The 19232-nt window shown below is 51.9% G+C and overlaps 1 protein-coding gene across 1 annotated transcript in view; it reads right to left on the reverse strand.

Moving 5' to 3' along the window:
* The window catches only part of LOC149326019 (protein tolkin-like), a 416319-nt gene that overhangs the window by 161444 nt on the left and 235643 nt on the right, over positions 1 to 19232 (reverse strand). The gene's annotated exons all lie outside the window — the stretch shown is intronic.

The following is a 19232-nucleotide window of genomic DNA, read 5'->3' on the forward strand; positions in this document are numbered from 1 at the left end:
CTTATCGCATACATCTGGTTTTTACCTATACATAGCTTTCTATTCACTGCTGTTAGGCTACCTCCGTTCTTTAGAGCATGCTGATTTTCTCCATGTTAAACTTACTTATGTCGGCTACCCTGCGCTTGTTTATTAATTTCGATAGTTCTGCTGGTTCTATTCTCCCTGTGGAGTTAGACGTCCTCATGCTTTGGCATTTCTTAATCAGATCTTTAGTCTCCTCAGATAGCTGACCGCTATCCTGTCGAACCATCCGACCACCTACTTCTGTGGCACACTCCGTAACTCTGTCTGCTAATCCACGATAGCAGAGTACGTGCCCGCCCTTTACCACTGTATATGCCTCATCTGTCCTCCTAACCTCACTAAGCCCTATGACATCCCATTTTATACCCGCTTATTCCTCCAACAGCACTGGCTAGCTTCACTGGATAAGATTCTAGCGTTAAACGTTGCCAGGTTCAGTTTACAATGGCGGCCTGTCCGGAGCCAGTAATTATTAGTACTCTCCGCTGCGTCAGAAGTCTGACGATAGTACCCAAAATGAAAACAGTCAACTTGGTGCCGTGTCGTTTCTCTGGGAGGAAATCGTTGTTGGCTGCTGCAACCTTTAAAGCCTATCAGCGTAGATATTAGTTAATTTTCCATGAGCATACCACATTTGTTTGCTTTCTTATGTTTAATGTGAGCCTCGAAGTTTGGCTGGAAACTAAACCAACTGACTGCAACAAATCCTCAAATTAATTGTGCCTACATGGTGTTCAGAAGCCTTGATCGGGGTGGTGGCCTTTGCTGATATGTAGTGTCGTTCATGTGAAGTGTGCATGCAGTCTTATAATGGTTGTCGGATTTTTGTGCCCCTACAGGAGTCAGTTGACCAGGGAGATTGTAGAGGCGAGAGAAATTCTTAGGTATCGTCCAAGTTGGGTGAGGAGCTTTATTCGTATGGGAATTAATGTTCTTGGATGGAGAAATAGTATGACGGGGTACGTTTGGTTGTCGGCACGTGTGGCATTTCAGTCGTTTGACTCTTGCATTAACGTCAGTGAAAGGCGCCCTCGCCTTTCTGCGGTCAACACACGAGCGTGTTTTAAATCTCCACTAGCGCACTGCAGCCATCACTTGGAGAATGTGCGCTTCGAATTCTTCCCGAAAATTCGTTTTCCCTGTAGTTCGCGGAATGAGACTAGCACTAAAGCTGAGCCTTACGGTCCAAACAAGCGCCACGGCTGAAGGAGCGCGGGAAGCTGGACAAACTCTGCCCCCCCCCCCCCCCTTCCGTTCTTCCTTGCAGCAGAGACAAGCAAATGGCCAGAGCAGTGCTGAACCGAACGATGGGACGCCACCACGCGCCATTTCGCAGCGGGAGCCAGAAGAAACTTGGCTATTCCGACGTCGTGCATTTGCCTCGGAAGCCAAGATACAGACCCACTCGATTTTTATTTCCTTTCGCTTTCTCAGTCCCGGTTTGTTCCCAGTCGCCCGACGAGTCCAAACGCGCGTGCACAAAGATCCGCCCGCGAAATCCTTGTGCAGCAAATTCCGCACAGGGAGGGGATTTCACGTGAGTGGCACATCGCCTTTGTCGGCGGGGATGCGAAGGCGGAGGTTGCAGTCAGTAGTGTATATACCGGGGCTGTCGCACAGGGGCTCGCATACGAGTCGACGAGGCCATAGCAAGCGCAAGTGGCGAACTGCCACAGCCCGGTCGTACGAAAGAACGCAGAAGAAATGGAAGAAGGCGGTTAAGTGGCAGTGGCGCTCCCCGGAGGCCACGAAGGCTCCTCCTCGAAGGCGGCTTTATCGCGCCCACGCACGCCGATCCCGCGGCGGCGGAATACGGGCGGTTCGCTCCGCTCCAAATAAAAAGGGACGCGTGAGGCCCAGATTGTCTCGGCGCGCAAATCTGCCTGTCGTTGTCGCCCAGCGACGACGAGTTTTCCGTTCCGTTGCTCCCCACCATCCTACATTTCACTGGAGCATAGTCCCAGACTCCTTGTCTCTCTCCAATACGTCGCCTCCGCCAGCCGGCAACCGCCCGCAAGGTAAGCGGAAGTTGCTCGAGCGCAACTGCTATATCGAGCTGGCCGGAAGCTTCTCTTCAAAGGCGTCGCTTATTGAAAGTAATACTTCCATGAACGACATCGCCCGGGCTCCCTCTCTGGCCCTTCTTGTTTTGAATATTTTTCTGAGAGGACAAATAGAAGGCTCTTCAGTTTAGAAAACAACGCACACTAGCCGGGCTCCACGGATGCCCCATTCCACGGTGCACCGGCAACTCGATCCGTCGAGAAGGAAGCCATCCAGAGAGGTGCTTTTTTTTCATTGACTATTTTCCACAGATCTGACTTCGATGAACTCGCTCGCTGCTTTATCGTGAAGCGGTGGCGCGCCGAGCACCGGCTTAAGCATAGGCGAACGCTTGAGCACTGATGATAAGAATACGTCGAGCTGGTGAACAATAATCTGAAGACTAGATTAGATAAATTACTTATAGCCCAACTGAGTGCCATTTGCGGAGGATTGAAAATAAAATTGACGTCTTCCTAGGACATGAACGTAAGCTGAGTGATTTTTTTTTTTTTCAGATCTCAAAAGCTTACTAAACGAGCCGTGAAAGTTGGTAGCAAAATGCAGTCATGTACATTTGCTTGCGACTCACTGCGCACACTGTTCACGGATTCGGGGTATTACTGCAACGTTTCTTCTCGGGCATCGAGGGAGGTTCGGACCGACCCAAATCTCACCGCGCTGTGCTGCCGTTTGCGTCGCGCTCAGTTTCGAAGTGAGAAGCGCCGGCCCATTGGGTAAAGCCATTAAGAAAACGGACCGCCCCGAACCTGCAATACGACGCTGGTCATGCAGCAGCACTTACACGCAAAACGAAAGCAGCAAGGATGCTTGAGGGAGTGCATCGAAGCATACGCTTGCTAGAGTATAGAAAGACGGGCTAGTAACTCGGATGCATTTTTTCAGCGCAAAATTAGACAGGAGACGCAGGAGAAACGCTGAACTTCGACTAATGGTTTAAGGACATGACCACAAATACAACGTGTTGCGCAAAGAAACCCTCGCCCTACAATGCTTCTCCCAGCTAAACGGGCGCACTGTTCGAGCTCAAATTTCGCATAGAAATGGCATTTACCCGGCAGAATTCTTTTATAGCCCGTTTGTATGCGGTACTTACCTGATTAGACAAGAAGAAGTCGGATATTTACATCGTCTGCGGCGACGACGCAGGAAACAGCTGTTCTGTCAGCGATCGTACCTGTGGCGCCATCTCGTTTGTCGGCCATAAAGATTCGGCAAGTGGTCGGGGGGTTTTGAAGACACTTTTTCAAAGGCTTTATCGGTGATCAAAATAAACGTAGCTTGGCCAAAGCTCCACTAAATGTCAAGTCTTTGGTGAAAGAGAGTCTTCAAACATCCAACATCCCGCAAAACAACCCCTCCCGTCTGCTGAATCTCCACGGTCGACAAACGAGACGGCGCCACCGGTGCGATCGCTGACAGAACGGCGTGATTTCCTTCGGCGTCGCCGCAGACCATGCGAATATGCGAGTTTTTTTTTATCGAATCAGATAAGTAACCCAAACAAATGTAGCATGAAACAATCCTACCGACCAAATGCCATTTCTGTGCTAAATTTGAGCTCGAACAATGCACCCGTTTAGCTGAGAGAATCATTCTACTGCGCGCGTTTATTTCCGGGACGGTCGGTATATGTGCGCGCGCGCGCGCACGCACGCACGCACACACACACGCGCGCGCGCGCGCACGCACACACACACACGCGCGCGCGCGCGCACACACACACACGCACGCACGCACGCAAGCACACACGCACAAAAAAGAAGGATGAAACTGCTAGAGCTTAAGCCATACATTCGGTTACGATAAAAAAATAGTACATATAAATAAAAACAAGCAAAAGCCTTTAATTAAGAAACCAGCAAATCGCCTGGGCGCACGTGCCATGCCGTTCTTCAAAAAACGCAACTCTTTGGAAGAGAACAACACAGACGAAGTGCTAACACATTTTTTTTGCTCCTCCATTATCTATCTGGACAGCCAACAAAATTTCCGTACTGCTGCGTTTTTCGAAGCTGCGCAGTGCACCGATGTTCCTGAACGCAGCAGTGCCCGATGGTCTGGTAGGGCAGCAGCTGGCATGTTCGGGCAGGAAGCCACGCTCTGTAAGACTCTACAGCCGTGCGGTATTCTCGCACTGTCGTTAAGACACCTTCCTGCCCGTCCGATGTAGTTTTTTCCGCAAAGCAGAGGAATCCCCGATCTACATGGGACGAAGCAGGTATCGCGCTTCTTCGTGAGGGTGCCACATTTTTTCCCGTGGTCCTAGGGGCATAGCCGCGGCAATTTTTGAGGGGCACTGAACCCGACTTTCCTGCAACGTTTTCTTCAGGCAAACCCATGAATGTAGGCAATGGCAGCATGCCTTACTTCCTGATTTGCTCATGACGCCCTCGCTGTCCATTCCCCTGCTAGCGACGCCACACGTTCGTTCGGGTAGCACGCGACGCTGAGGCGTGCGACCTGGCTCGCACAGCGTGCGCACACGACTTTGCGCGAGCAGCACGTAGGCAGTTAAGGGCGATTCCCCTTTTCACTAGCTTCGAATGGGCCGAATCGTGCCTCAAAACTTATTTTCTGGACCTATGGCAACAACACAGGTGTGCATATTGAAACTGGAGGCTGTTGTTCTCCGGCCGCTCAAAGGTGAAACGAAGCCCTTTCGAACTGCCCCCGAAACAGCACTGATGGCACTCGTTCTATATCTAGCGATATCAGCTTCAACAGCACCGCCGCTATGGGCACCGCTTGTGGATACTGCGGGAACAACGCCGTCCACGCCGACCCCGAAAGTTTGCGGGTCATGCTGCCACCGACAGAACTATGCTTTGTTGCTACTGCGGTACGCAGCAAAGCATCTGAACCCCAGCAAAACAGTTCGGTGAGCGTTGCCGAAGTGCGAAGGCCAGAGGTTGGACGCTAGTTTCGCTTACAGCCACCGCGCACAGCGAATACTTCCACTAGATGCCAGCCTTCTACTCATGGTAGAGAGAGGGTGTGGTAGATGGTCCTTGGCGATCCCAAAATGAACAAGGGAGGGGAAAACCTCAGGTTGCTTGAGCCAACGTTTCCTCTTGTCGAAACGTTGGCTCAAGCAACCTGAGGTTTCCCCCCCCCCCCCTTGTTCATTTTGTGATAGCCTTCTACTCAGTTAATCGTTGTTATACGAAGACTGACGCTAGCTGCAGAAAGTTTAACGTCCGCCAGCCGAATGCGTACAGTTAACAAGAGCCCTTTAAGTCAATGCAAAATAATTAAGAAAAAACAACGACGAAGGCAGCAGGAGTTAGGGAAGCCAGTGGGTTTCTAGAGTAATTGCTTCCGGTGTAGATGAAAGTGAAGGTGCCAAATAAGGAAGACAGGCGCATTTTCGCCCGAATGGACAAAGAGAAAAGTCGACAGTCATTCGGGAGAGAAGAAAAACAGTACTTCATTCCCTGCACAACCTGCGCTAAATGAAGATAAAAATACACTTTTGACAGCACAAATAGCCGGGAGTTATCAGGCGCGATGGACGGGGACAAAGCGGCGGCGAACAGCAAGAGAGAGTTTCAGAAGCGATAAGGAGAGAAAATTAAAGAGCACGAAAATTGACAGAGAGCGCACAAGAGAGAGGACGGGCTCTCTGAGCAGATATCACCATTTTAAATTACCACCGCCTGGATACAAGGTCTTTAACCTTAAGTGACGTCTCGTCGGAATGCGGCCCAAAAGACAAAAAGAAGGGCAGGCGGAGGAAAGAACGCACGGTCTCATTTCGTCGCATCGCGATATGACTCCGCGATAGCTTATGCTGAGTTTCATGCAGCGGCAAAGGCCATTCCAACCTCTGTTCTCATTCCACCCACACCGGCTCTCTTCGGGAGTCGGTGATCGAGGAAGTACGGTAGTCGGAGCTAGCTGGCACAAGATTCTTTAGCGTCCACTTGATCCGTCCTTTGCGCTCCCTGGGCAGTTCAGAACCAGCGCACTCATAGATTAGAAAGCTGGTTCCATCGACTAGCAGAATTAATTAGTTACCCGCAGCCTTGCGCGGCGTACACAAGCCATTCCGAAGAAGACAAGTCCGCTAGATGCCGTGCTCACTGCGCTGTCTTCGGCTGCTGTACCGAACTGTATGCAAACCGAGGGCACAGATACGTCCCCCTCGACTGATAGCTCTCGCTGAGGGGCTCGATGTGCGGTCGGCTCGGAACGAGGGCTAACGAGTCCCTGCCACCAGGCGTTTTCCTTTTATTCGGAATAAACTGCACTGCGCTATCGCAATCGCGCGACTGACGGCTATTCGCAGGGATCCAATTGGCGCTGTATAATGAAAGCAGCGGGACGATACAATTTTGCGATGGACCGCGAGGCACTCGAAGCCCACAAACGTAAGGACATTTCCGGTTATAGCACCTTCTACGAATCAACATCCGTTTTTCATGCGTGAGAAACTCCCATCGATAAACGAGAAACGATGCAGCGCACTGCAGGCAAGCATTTTGAGGCTAGTTTGTAATTTATTCAATATTCAGGCGCCAGGATTCCTCTCCATTCCCGCCCTCGATCGGGAAGAACAGATGTCAACTTTTTCCCGTAACTTGTACTTGCACATTCTAATAGGCGACATGTCTGGCAACACCGCAGCGCTCGTGCATCACCTGCTGGCCCGCTCTGTGCATTCATTGCAAGTGCATATGAGTGTTCCCGCTATGTCGTCTCTCCCTTTGTTCCCTCGAGCAAGAAATCCTCCGTGGTTAGCGAGAGGAAACGCTGCATCCGCGGAGTGGGAGTGCGGGGCGGAAGATTTGACCCCCTCATAATTCCACAATGGCAGCCCAACGTGTGGCAAGCACTTGGGACAAGAGACGACACTCAGTTCGGTTCATGGAATGCCGGCGTTAGGCTTGACCCAAATTCGCAGTTGCTAGCAAGGCTGATATGCATTCTTGACAGCGAAATGAGCGGAATAGCAGCATGAGAGAACTGCCGCGCATGCTACGCTTTTGATGAGAATTCCATCGATGCACCTTTGGCAAGGTGAACGTACGAGGTCCGCACATGGAGAGCGAGATCGAGCCGTCCACGGAGAACACCAAGACAGAAGCGAGTGAATGCGTAAGCCTGAAGGGTCGCCCGATTTTTCTTGTATATAGTTGTAAATACTCTCCGTTCTGTCGCTTTGGCTCTAGGAGCCGGGTGCCGTAATCTGCTGGCTTATCGTGCCGCCAGGATTGCAGGAAAAGCACCGGGGCGCTCCGACACTGCGGGAAGCGGTGGGCGTCGTTCGCTCAGAAGTTGCTGGTATAGCAGCGAGTGAATAGGGTCACCATGGTAGAAACGTATCTCCTCGTAGCGGTGTGTTCTAGCGGTTGTCCTCGGCCCTTTGTTGGCACCGGCAAGTGTCAGAGCGATTAGGCCGAAGTCTCTTCGGAACCTGCCTGTCGCTTTTGGGAGGAAACAGCCGTACCGTGGCACTAGCACGCGGAAACGTGTTCGCTTGCTTTATATCAACCTCGCTAGAGCCGAGAAGTCTCGCTCAACTACAGAAGCTAACTTTGTTCAGACGAACTTGGCATTTTATTCTCGGCTGCGAAGCGAATTGATAATTTCGCGGAACATAAACAACATCCAGGACCATGTTGCTGTAATAGAGAAAAGCATGTCCGCTGTACTTGATATTGTCACGTTGTAGTGACGGCAGTCCAGCGGTCAGGAAGACACCAGAAATACTTGCAAACGAAGCTCTTTATTTGGGCTGACTTGCGCCCTCAAAAGAACTGAATCACTCGGCGGCGGCGTAAGCAACAGGCGCTCTCGGCGGTCGTCGAACTACGAATGTCCGCCGCTCGCGGCATCGCTCAATTTAAAGCCGGCAAGGAAACTTCCAGATAACAGGTCAAGATCATCTACGGTAATCTGGAAAAACCTAGATGCAGCCTTTCATGGCTGCGAACAATCGAGATTAGTCTGGTCGCTTCTCGCGCCACGAACAAAAGTGATAACGACCCTTTCCTGCTGCCTTGAGCGTGAACGAACAAACACTGCAATGATACGTGGCATTACCCCCCTTCCAAAGAAGCATCGTCTCGATGCTTTAAAATGAAAATAAACACGGAGAATGAAACTTCGAGTCCTTCAGCGTTCATAATATGGCTTCAGGCGTACGATATGTACGACTTCCGGGCGTGGGCGGCGTCGCTGAGATGCTGTCGTGCCGTCGGGGATGACTTCATAGTCGAGGTCACCGATGCGACGGAGAACCCTGTACGGGCCAAAGTAGCGTCGCAGCAACTTTTCGCTCAATCCGCGGCGGCGAACTGGCGTCCATATCCAAACCCGATCACCTGGCTTGTAATGCGTGTCTCGTCGGCGCAGATTGTAGCGTCGGGCGTCGGTGTGCTGCTGGTCTTGAATGCGAAGCCGTGCAAGTCTTCGGGCTTCCTCGGCGCGATGAAGGTAGGCGGCGACGTCGAGGTTGTCTTCGTCGGAAACGTGCGGGAGCATTGCGTCGAGTGTTGTTGTGGGCTTCCTGCCGTATACCAGCTGGAATGGAGTAAACCTGGTTGTCTCCTGGGTGGCAGTATTATAGGCGAAGATCACGTAGGGCAGAATAGAGTCCCACGTCTTGTGTTCGGCGTCGATGAACATGGAGAGCATGTCGGCGATGGTCTTGTTCAGACGCTCTGTGAGTCCGTTGGTTTGCGGATGATAGGCAGTTGTCCTCCGATGACTTGTCTGGCTGTACTTTAAAATGGCTTGCGTCAGTTCCGCTGTAAATGCTGTTCCTCTGTCTGTGATGAGTACTTCGGGTGCGCCGTGTCGGAGGAGAATTTGTTCGACAAAAAATTTTGCAACTTCTGTTGCGGTACCACTAGGCAACGCTTTTGCTTCGGCGTAGCGGGTCATGTAGTCGGTGGCCACGATGATCCACTTGTTACCTAATGATGAAGTAGGAAAGGGGCCGAGTAGGTCCATCCCGATTTGCTGAAAGGGCTTAGTTGGCGGTGGTATGGGGTTCAGGAGTCCGGCTGGTCTAGTCGGAGGCGTTTTGCGTCGTTGACACTCACGGCACGTTTTCACGTAATGCGAAACGTCGGTAGCTAGCCGCGGCCAATAGTACTTCTCCTGGATGCGGTGCAACGTGCGAGCAATCCCGAGATGTCCTGCAGTCGGCTCATCATGACATGCCTGCATAATTTCTTGCCTGAGATTTTTGGGCACGACAAGAAGATGCACTGTCCTGTTGGGCGCGAAGTTCTTCTTCAGAAGGACATTATTGTGAAGGACGAAGGACGACAGTTGGCGCTTGAACCCTCGGGGAGGCGATGCGGTCTTGCCTTGCAGATAATCAACCAGGCTTTGCAACTCAGGATCCGAGCGCTGCTGCTGCGCGAAACTGCTCGCGCTTACTGGTCCTAAGAAAGCGTCGTCGTCTTCCTCTTCCGGTGCTGCGTCGACGGGGGCTCGCGACAAGCAGTCTGCATCGGAATGCTTGCGGCCAGATTTGTAGACTACAGTTATGTCGAATTCTTGAAGGCGCAGGCTCCAACGAGCAAGGCGGCCGGAGGGATCTTTCAAATTGGCTAGCCAGCACAGAGCATGGTGATCGCTCACAACCTTGAATGGTCGTCCGTACAGGTAGGGGCGAAATTTCGACGTGGCCCAAATAATGGCGAGACATTCTTTCTCGGTGGTCGAGTAGTTGGCCTCGGCTTTCGACAGTGAACGGCTAGCGTACGCGATAACCTTCTCCTGTCTGCCATTTTTCTGAACGAGGACCGCTCCTAAGCCCACACTGCTTGCATCGGTATGAACTTCGGTTTCGGCGTTTTCATCAAAGTGCCCGAGCACAGGAGGGGACTGTAAGCGGCGCTTGAGTTCGTTGAAAGCTTCCTCTTGCGGCCTTTCCCATTTAAAAGGCACGTCAGCCTTGGTAAGTTGGGTCAAAGGTTCAGCGATGCGCGAAAAGTTCTTGACGAATCGCCGGTAATAAGCGCATAATCCAAGGAATCTGCGTATAGCCTTCTTGTCATTAGGCTGTGGAAACTCTGCGATCGCAGCCGTCTTCTTGGGGTCTGGGCGAACTCCATCCTTGCTTACGACGTGACCAAGGAACAGCAGCTCCTCGTAAGCGAAGTGGCACTTCTCTCGTTTCAGTGTCAGGCCTGAAGTCTTGATCGTTTCCAGCACTATCCGAAGCCTTCTGAGGTGGTCTTCAAAGCTTGAGGAGAAGACAACAACGTCATCTAAGTAGACTAGGCAAATCTGCCATTTCAAGCCTGCGAGCACCGTATCCATTACTCGCTGGAACGTCGCTGGGGCAGAGCAGAGGCCGAATGGCATCACCTTGAACTCGAAGAGTCCGTCTGGCGTGATGAACGCAGTCTTCTCGCGATCTCTTTCGTCGACTTCAATTTGCCAGTAGCCGCTCTTCAGGTCCATCGATGAGAAGTACTTAGCGTTGCACAGCCGGTCCAGTGTATCGTCGATGCGGGGGAGGGGGTAGACATCCTTCTTCGTAATGTTGTTCAGGCGGCGGTAATCGACGCAAAAGCGAAGGGTGCCGTCTTTCTTTTTCACTAGGACGACCGGTGCTGCCCAGGGGCTCCTCGATGGCTGGATGACGTCGTCACGAAGCATTTCCTCAACTTGCTTGCGGATAGCTTGGCGTTCTAACGGCGATACGCGGTAGGGGCTCTGTCGCAGTGGTCGTGCGTGTTCGTCTGTGACAATGCGGTGCTTGGCAAGCCGGGTTCGTCGCACATTCGATGCTGATGAGAAGCAATCGGTGTACCTTTGAAGAAGACTGCGTATTTGGTCTTGTCTGCTCCGGGGTAATGCTGGGTTGATGTCGAACGTGGGTTGATGGCCTTGTTCAGATAGTTCTGCAGGTTGGTCGGGTAGGGCAAATACGTCTCTGATTTCTGCCAGCTCGTCGAGGAAAGCGATCGTCGTACCTTTGTTTAGATGCCGGTATTCTTCGGTGAAGTTGGTTAGCAACACCTGGGCTCGGCCATTTCGGATTTCGGCGACTCCCCTCGCGACGCCCAATCCTCGATCCAGAAGTAACTGGGTGTTCCCTTCGATAACACCTTCGGCATTTTCGATGTCTCCAGTACCTATGCCGACGAGAACACTTGATCGGGGCGGCACGCTCAATGCTTCATCGAGGACGTTTAAGGCAACGTGATGAGTTGCGCTCGTCGCAACAGGTATGGCTTTTTCCGTGGAAAGCTTGATCGACTTAGATCGAAGGTCGATGATCGCCCGATGTTCGTTCAGGAAGTCCATTCCCAAAATCACGTCTCTCGAGCATTGCTGTAGGATCAGGAAGGTTGTCGCATAGGTTCTCCCATTTACAGTAACTCTCGCGGTGCAGCGTCCTGACGGCGTAATCAGGTTGCCACCTGCGGTGCGGATCAGCGGGCCATCCCAGGTTGTTGTCACCTTCCTGAGTCGGACAGCGAGTGGGCCACTCATGACAGAGTAGTCAGCTCCCGTGTCCACCAAGGCAGTAACCGCGTGACCGTCGACCGTAACTTCAAGGTCACTTGTTCGCGTTCTGGTATTGTACGTTGTCTTCGGTGTCCGATCTCGGCTTCGTCGAGTAGTGAGGCTGCGGTGGGCGTACTGCGACGTTACTTCACTGGGCAGCGGTAAAAGCTTCAAGTCTGGCCGCGTCGTCGTCGGTGTCGTCGTCGTCGGTGTCGTCGTCGTCGGTGTCGTCGTCGTCGGTGTCGTCGTCGTCGGTGTCGTCGTCGTCGGTGTCGTCGTCGTCGGTGTCGTCGTCGTCGGCGTTGTCGTCGTCGGCGTTGTCGTCGTCGGTGTTGTCGTCGTCGGTGTTGTCGTCGTCGGTGTTGTCGTCGTCGGTGTTGTCGTCGTCGGTGTTGTCGTCGTAGTTGAGGCATGGTCTTGAGTACTCGTCGATGGAGGATCTTTGTCATTGCGCTTAGAAGCAACCTCACCTCCAGAGGCTGCTTTATTTAGTTTAACCTTCGTGGGCTGGGGGAGCGTCCACGCACGGCGTAACCTCGGCTAGGAGAAACAAAGCGCGGGGACGATGGCGACGGGGAACGTGATAGGCGGCTCGGCGATGAGTATTCTTCCCGACGTAAAAACTCCTCGATTTCGGCTGGTCGCTGGCCGGGTCGGGGTCGTGGAGCGTCGTAAGAGAACCCTCGGATGCCCAGTCTTCTGTATGGGCAGTGCCGGAGGACCTGACCGGCTTCGCCACAGTGGAAGCATAGTGGGCGGCGCTGGTCGGGAGTTCTCCACTCGTCGCATTTCCTCGGCTGCGCGCGTCGCTCGTAGGACGGGCGGGTTGGGGCGAGTGGGCGGCGGTCCAACGCAGCTGGCTGAGGGCGATAGGGGCTTGGGTCCCGTCGTCGAGGTGCAGGACGGCGCACAGCTGCGGCGTAAGTCATGGGGGGGGGCTGCAGAGGCTGCGTGGGTGTCGGCGTCACACCCAAGGCCTGTTGAACCTCGTCCCGGATGACGTCAGTGAGCGATGAAAGTTGCGGCTGCGTTCCCGTTGGCAGCAACCGTCGGAGCTCCTCTCGCACAACTTCACGTATAACCTCCCGCAGGTTATCATTGTTAGCGGTGTCCATGCAGCTTGCTGACAAAAAGCGCTGCTGGCGGTCATACTGGCGGGCTCGGGCGTCGAGAGTTTTCTCCATTGTGGATGCCTCTTCTACGAATTCAGCGACGGTTTTCGGTGGGTTGCGAACGAGGCCGGCAAATAGTTGCTCTTTAACTCCTCGCATAAGCAACTTCACCTTCTCTTCTTCCTTCATGTTCATGTCGGCACGCCGGAAGAGACGCTTCATCTCCTCAGTATACACTGCAACGGTCTCGTTTGGGTGTTGTATGCGAGACTGTAGCAGCTGCTGGGCTCTCTCCTTTCGCACGACGTTTGTGAAGGTCTTCAGAAGCTGTTCCTTGAAGGTTTCCCAGTTGGCAAGGCTGGCTTCCTCATTCTCGAACCAGAGTCTTGCTGGTCCCTCCAGGGCGAAGAAGACGTACCTAAATTTCATGGCGTCATCCCAGTTGTTGAAGACAGCCACACGGTCGAACTGCTCCAGCCATTCCTCGGGGTCGGCGCCAGGCGAAGCGTCGAAGGTTGGTGGCACCCGGGGCTGCTGCAGAATGATTGGAGTGGTCGTCTGGGGCAAGGTCATGATGGACGTTGGTACTTGCTTTCGCTTCCGGGTAGGGTCCGGCAGGGTCCCGAACTCAGGTGCGTCCCCTTGCAGGCGTCGGCTTGCGCGGTGGACTGGACTCAGGTCCTGCGGTAGATGACTCAAAGGGCTGGCGTCTCGACTTGTAGGGGGTGTCCGGAACATGGGAGGCTACCCCGCACCTCCACCAGATGTCACGTTGTAGTGACGGCAGTCCAGCGGTCAGGAAGACACCAGAAATACTTGCAAACGAAGCTCTTTATTTGGGCTGACTTGCGCCCTCAAAAGAACTGAATCACTCGGCGGCGGCGTAAGCAACAGGCGCTCTCGGCGGTCGTCGAACTACGAATGTCCGCCGATCGCGGCATCGCTCAATTTAAAGCCGGCAAGGAAACTTCCAGATAACAGGTCAAGATCATCTACGGTAATCTGGAAAAACCTAGATGCAGCCTTTCATGGCTGCGAACAATCGAGATTAGTCTGGTCGCTTCTCGCGCCACGAACAAAAGTGATAACGACCCTTTCCTGCTGCCTTGAGCGTGAACGAACAAACACTGCAATGATACGTGGCAATATGAAGAAAAACTTCGACACCGTGTCTTGTGCAGAAGTCGTCAAGACAAATATACGCAAAACAAACGATGAACTTACAGGTGCAGTCGAAGATATGAACAACAGAATGATAAGGAACAACTTGATTATTAAAGGACTCGCTGAAGAAAAACACGAAGGTTGCGCAGAAACAGAAAAAATCGTTAAGGCCTTCTTTAGCGAGCGTCTTAAGATACAGTGCGGTGACATCGAACGTGCCCATCGCCTTGGCCAGCCACGTTGTGATCAAGCTCAACCAATCATAGTTAAGTTCCTGAACATTAAATCGAAACTTGAAGCATTTCAAACCGCACATAAATTAAAAGAACTCACGGAACCAAAAGTTTGGCTAGACGAAGACTTCTCCCCGAAGGTTCTTAATGCACGGGAAAAGGTGCTCGACATCGCCAAAGGGAATACCAGAGAAAACGAGCGTTACTCTGTAAGATTTGACAAGCTTCACATGAAAAATGGTGTTTACCGGTATGATTCTGCAACAGACAGCGTGAAAAAACTTCCTTCCAGGCATACGTCCCCCGAGAACTGACAGTCCACCGCCGCAGAGAAAACCAACCGTATCTAAGCCAAACCAATCTCCTTGGTCCTGCCAAACTTCCGCAGCATACACAACAAAATAGACGCACTTAAAGCTATTGCACACACCTGCTCTGCTGATATCGTGGCTACCCGAAGACGTTGCACGTCACGACATCGCGTTTCCATCATCGTTCGTTTTATTTAGGAAAGATAGGGCGGATTCTCGACGAGGAGGAGGAGTGCTCATTGCGATTAATGAAGACTTCCATGCATCTCTTATCCCTATCGACTCTCCCTTAGAAGTAGTCTGGGTTTCTGCTCAACTTGGCCGTATGCTTTGCCTTATAGGCGCCTGATATAAACCACCGAGTAGCCAACCGGAATTCATTGAACTGTCAAATGACGCTAGCGAGCATATCCTTGTAAAGAGCCCGAATTGCCTCCTATTTTTAGCAGGTGATTTTAACTTTCCTGCGATTAACTGGACGACGCGAACTGTTGATTGCGATAGTTACCGACAGGAGAACATTAACTTCCTTCCCTTACTTCAAAAATTCAGGGGGCACTTTGACCGTCTAAAGTGCGTAGAGGCGAAAGCGTTTTCCGCACCACTTTCGCTGCTTCTGTGGCACGTGGCGTCACATATAATCGAGTACTAATTACAAAGTGATGATAAATCACTAATTAATGGTCAATTACTGATTAATGCCTGAATACTAATTAACTGCTAATTTATGACGCCTAAGCTTCGCCTTTGGGAGTGGAACGCGACGGCGTGTTGTAGAGCTGCCAGGGGGTCCACGGAACGGGAACGCCACCACCCGTTCGGCGCGATGCCTTGCCGTTTGAACGCAACGCTTTTTGAGGAAAGGAAATGGCGCAGTAATTCTCCGTCATCTCGGTGGACACCTAAACCGCACCGTAGAGGAAGGGAGGAAGTGGGAGTGAAATAAGACTAAGAGGACTAATGAAGAAAATTAAAATTGTATTTGAGGAAAGGAAATTACGCAGTAACTGTCTCGCATATCTCGGTGAACACCCGTCAAAATTCAGGGGGGGGGGCACTTTTTTGAGCTAAAGTGTGGTCACTGATGTGTGGTTAAGATGTTAAGCTTCGCCTCTAAGAGTGGAACGCGAGAGCGTCTTGCAACGCTGCCAGGGAGTCTATAGAACGCCATCGCCCATTCGGTTCTACGCCTCGCTCGTTGGAAAATTGGTTTTTGAGGAAAGGAAATGTATCTGTCTCCCATATGTCGGTGGACACCTGAACCTCGCCAGAAGGGAAGGTAGGAGGATGGGAGTGAGCGAAGACACCGTATTCACTAGACGCGCCTTTGTTCATTCCTAACCATCGAGCTGGCATGGCGGAGTGGACAGCATGCTCGTCTCGCGCGCCGAAGACAGGGGTTCGATTCCCGAGCTCGACCTATTTCATACTCGGTTTTATTTATTTATATCGCCTGACAAGAAAAGTTAATTAGGCTAATTGGATAATTAAGCAATTAACTAAGCTCAGTCCCACTTGGAGCATCACTATACGATCCCTTCAAATGGTTGCATGGTTACTAGCCAAAGAACAATTGGCCCCGTTTGAAATTCGCGCACTGTGACGTCACGGCCGTTTCGACCAATTGAAAAGCGTGACATTTCTGTCGACAACTGCTGCTTACAACGATGAGACATTAAAGGCTTCCGCCTTAATATCACCAGCTCACCTAAATTGTTCACGAGCCCACTTGCGGCAAACATATCCTGGACCTCATCCTAACAACCCATCCTGAGCTCCGACATCCACGTCTTGGAAGAAATAAGTAAGCGCAAGGTTTCGCACTGTTGTCTTTCAGTTCCACGGAGCGACAAAACAAGAACCAAAAAGCTTATCTACAACTACGCACATGCGGACGTTGAAAAAATGAACCTGTTGCTGGAAACTTTCCCAAATACTTTTCAGGCCCATTTTCATAATCGCACGGTCAGTGAAACTTGGAAGTTGTTTCGTGACAAACTCAAAGAAACGGAAGATTCCTGCGTGCCGAAAACAAATGATAAGCAAACGTAGTGACGCTCCTTGGTTTACCGCAGATGTCAATAGGAAGAAAAGAGCATTTAGGAAAGCGGTTCCATCAAAGGAAGCTACAGGCTGGGGAAATTACAAAAACATTTCTAAAATTGTTCGAAAAAATTTCTGAAGCCAAAAACAAATATTTTACACTTCCTAGTTTGATAAAAACAGACCCTAAGAAATTTTGGAACACCGTTAATCATAAAAGCACTAATATTATTCCTGTTCGTTTGGGTGCAAACGGCAGCGCCCTGCCTATAAAACAGTGTGCAGAATAATTCAACACCCACTTTTCACAAATATTTACGGACGAATTGCCCATTTACAATCAACTGCTGCTTCCTGAGGCCGATATCCAGATTCCCTTTTCATCCATTCACATATCTGCGCTTGGCGTGGCTCGGGCAATTAAACACCTACCCCAGCACACTATAACACAGGACCCGATGGTATCAACGCGAAACTGTTAAAAATAGCCTGCCCGCACACAGTTTTCCTGCTGTCTGTCATTTTCCGACGATTACTCGATAAGACATGTGTGCCAGAAGATTGGAGGTCCGCTTATGTAATCCCGGTATTTAAATCTGGAGACAGATCCGTTCCTAATAATTACTGGCCAATTTCACTAACCTCGATATGTTGCAAGGTATTCTACTTATACAGAAAGAGAGTTGACTCACAGTGGCGGGAAAGAACTAGGAAACTAACCAGTAAGTGTACCGGACACGAGGACAGAGAAAGAAAGAGCATTAAACGACAGATAAAACAAAATTAAAAAAACACAGATAAAACACAGTTGAACAAAAATAAAGAAAGAAAAGCTGAGCGAGGTATCAATTGCCACCACCCCGTTTCAAAGGGGGCGCTCCTATCCATGGTTTGGTTTGGTTGTATGGGGTTTAACGTCCCAAAGCGACTAAGGCTGTGAGAGACGCCGTAGTGAAGGGCTCCGGAAATTTCGACCACCTGGGGTTCCTTAACGTGCACTGACATCGAACAGCCCACGGGCTCCTAGAATTTCGCCTCCAAAGAAATTCGATCGCTGCGGCCGGGATCGAACCCTCGTCTTTCGGGTCAGCAGCCGGGCACCATAACCACTGAGCCACCGCGGCGGCCTCGTATCCATCCATCCATCCATTGTACGAGGAAGAAGAAAGGGGCCTACGGTTGTGTGCCCCTGTATCGCCATTGGAAGAACCGCGATGGAGAGGAGAAGCCATCGGATCGAATTTTCCATTCGTCTGTTGTTCCACTGCCTTGTTTGTTTGATCTCTGCTCCAAACTGTTTATATGCGCCCGTTATTTTTTCTACCCCCACGACTTCCCGGGACCGTATCAACTCGCTTGGCGGCGTCAGGAAAAGGAACGCTGCTCATTTCTCCGCTGAACACGGGGCTGCCTCCTCGCACGCGCGGAGGAGGGAAGACGAGATTCGGAGCTCGCTCTTTGTTTTTCCGGAGGAACGAACAAAGTGTGCGTCGCAGTGCGCCGAAGCAGAACGACAGAAGAGTTGAAATCTGGGTTAGTTGGTACATTATACTTAAGAAAAACCAGCCAAAAAGACGGGGACAAAGGAGAGACCAGTCGTTGTGTGTGCCTCGTCTCTCCTTTGTCCCCGTCTTTTTGGCTGGTTTTTCTTAAGCAGAACGACAGCATTGCGCGTAGGTGAACCCGTGTAACTGTGCTGCTCTGGCGCAAGCTCGCCAGAGCAGCAGTGCGAGTGTGTGCTTCCACGCCTCTGACGAAAGTGCTGTGAACTATCTTATGGTAAACTTCAGGTGTTTACGCGAGACACCGAAACAACTTTCCTTCCCCTCTACCTTTTCACCCTCGCTTCTCGTGCTGGCCCGCCGCAGCTATCTTTCCGCAGACAAAAATTTAGGAGGGCACTTAAGCGCTTATTACGTGTTGCAGTGCGATAGCATCGCTTTGCGCCCACCAAAGAGCTTGCGATACGGGGCCGCCCTTGTTGGTCGACTCTCCCGCTTGAAGGCTGACTCGCGTAACTCTGCGCTACATCTCACAACCGGACCAGTGCTTGTGCGACAGCTTGCGGAGTCGCAATCTCTGACCTGAAAAAACATCACTGGTGCGTCATTCCTGAGGTACAGTCGTTTTCAAAAATACACGGCCCACGGCTCCAGCCGGCGGAGCGGCCGCAGGACCGCACCGCGGCGCTGCTGTCTCCGACCGGCGCTTGCTGCGAGAGTGCCCCGCGTGACGACAGCCTTCGCCCTCACTCTCGAGCTGTTACGTAACGCGCCTGATAAAGTCTATGTGTGGCGTTCGCCCGTTTCGCCACTGGGGCTCGCTTCGGAAGAGGGCGCCTGGATAATCGCGGGTGTCTGCTCGCGCCGTGTGGGCGCGAAAATCGAGTGTCATGGCAAGGTGCTCCCGCTTTGCCACTGCTTTTATGCGAAGCATACTACTTTAGCTACCACTTCAGCCCTTCACCGTGGTTATGCGCCTCCAAATCACGTGATGCATGACGTCACACCACGTGACACGATGGCGTCACGACAGTGGAGAAACGGGGGCCCACCTCGCGCCGTCGCTGTGGTTGTGCGCCTCCAAATCACGTGACACGATGATGCCACACCACGTGACACGATGACGTCACGGCAGTGGAGAAACGGGGGCCCACCTCGCGCCGTCGCTGTGGTTGTGCGCCTCCAAATCACGTGACACGATGATGCCACACCACGTGACACGATGACGTCACGGCAGTGAAGAAACGGGGGCCCACCTCGCGCCGTCGCTGTGGTTGTGCGCCTCCAAATCACGTG

The sequence above is a fragment of the Amblyomma mixtum genome, chromosome 10 (assembly GCF_055824585.1).
Source record: "Amblyomma mixtum isolate Tamu chromosome 10, ASM5582458v1, whole genome shotgun sequence".
In the NCBI taxonomy this organism is placed as follows: Eukaryota; Metazoa; Arthropoda; class Arachnida; order Ixodida; family Ixodidae; genus Amblyomma; species Amblyomma mixtum.